General features: G+C 59.8%; 1 pseudogene; it reads left to right on the forward strand.

The window, feature by feature from the left end:
• The first annotated feature begins 579 nt into the window (after positions 1 to 579).
• LOC122436407 lies at positions 580 to 1,352 on the forward strand (annotated as a pseudogene).
• The last annotated feature ends 338 nt before the right edge of the window (positions 1,353 to 1,690 follow it).

Below are 1,690 nucleotides of genomic sequence, written 5' to 3' on the forward strand. Positions count from 1 at the left end.
CTACCATCCAGACAGCAGCAGGCTCCTGTCCCAGGGAGGAAAGTATCCAGCCACTTTGAGCCCCTGCCTATCCTTTAGATACTCAGGGAGAGCTCCCAGGGATGGGCGGTCCCATGGGACACAGCAGTGTGCTCTTTGGACTGCAGAGCGAGAACACATGGCTTGAAATTCCAGAGGCCAATTCAATGCCAGCACCTGCAGTAAGGCCAAATGCAATAGCCATGCCCTCCCTGAAGCCGAGTGGCGCCACGTGGGGGCGCTGGAGCCCAGGAAGCGTGGAAGCCACCCTCTGGTCTAGGGGCATTTCCCTCAGGGTGCTGCCCACTACCCTCTCTGCCATTGGTCTCGATTTGACCCAGCAGCCTGAGCCTGTCTCACAGCCTAGGGTCCCGCGTGTTGGGCTGATCTCCGAGCACCCTCTCCTGGCCTCTCCGGAACCCCGTTCTTCAGCCTCAGGCCACCCGCCACACACCAGGCCCCACCTCCTGACCACTCCGCTCTCACCCCGCCCCAAAGAGCGAGGGAATCACACCCGGTTACCTCAGCCCGGCCGCCATTGACACCACTTACTGTGCTATTATGTCCTGTCCGTTCGCATCTGCTCCAGCTCGGGGTCACAGCCATGTCCCAGAGGAGCGTGAGAGGCGGCCAGAGGAAGGCGGGAGCCTCCCGGGACTCCGGACCTTCTTAGCTGGGAGCCTGGGTGCTCAGGGGGCAGTGGCCAGGGGGCCAGCCGTCGCGATGCCGTTCACGGCTGGGACTTTGCAGCCACCAGGTGGCACAGCAGCCGACGAGGTCACCCTCTACGTGAAGGAGGCGGTGGAGGACAGCGGGGGGCCGTGGTGGATGGAGACGAGGTGGGGATCGGGCGAGTGTGCCAGCTGTTGGCGGAAGGCGTTATGGAGGAGGTGGAGGTTGTCATAAATGAGGAGCGGGATCAGGGGTTCTCCCAGGAGCTGAAGGAGAAGACGCTGGAGGAGCAGGGCCTGGAAAGACCTGGAGGCCCGAGTGAGCAGCCGGCACCAAATGCGCTACAGGCACTGACAGCCCTGCAGTTGGAAGTGAGCTCCCTGCATGAGGAAAACCGCCGGGCCTCCGTTCGCTTCATGCGCATGAACCATCTGAGGAGGAAGCGTCACTTGGCTCGGAGAAGCGCCATCCTCCAGGGCATCCCTGGCTTCTGGACCAAAGCTGTATCCTTCCTGCTGCTCCTAGGTGTTTGCCTCTCAGGAGGAGGAGGTGGGGCAGAAGCAGGAGAACGTGTGGAAGTGAGGGCACAGAAAGGGCTCTGGAGGCCCCTGAAGGAAGTGTGGTCCTGGGCAGTGTCAGGCTCTAAAGGCACAGCCGAGTAGAATCTGGGTAGAGCCACACCTGTGTCACAGCCATGACTCTGGGTTTCTCCTTCAAGCCTGCATCTGAGGAGGACCTGTAGCCGAGGCCTCTAGGTCAGGATGACCAGAGAAAGTACACTAATAACAACTGCAGACATTCATTGTTGTATATGTGGATGATCCCTGGAAATAGCTGAGACATGGGAGTCACACACAGATACACACACCACCACCTCCACCACCACCACCACCACCACCACCACCAGCACAACTACCCCTTATTTTCAGACACGGTTTTTCACAAGGACTGCCGGTCTTGACCATGTAAGCAGTGATATTGGGAGAGTCATTTCCTAGGC

This window comes from Cervus canadensis, chromosome Y (genome assembly GCF_019320065.1).
Source record: "Cervus canadensis isolate Bull #8, Minnesota chromosome Y, ASM1932006v1, whole genome shotgun sequence".
In the NCBI taxonomy this organism is placed as follows: domain Eukaryota; kingdom Metazoa; phylum Chordata; class Mammalia; order Artiodactyla; family Cervidae; genus Cervus; species Cervus canadensis.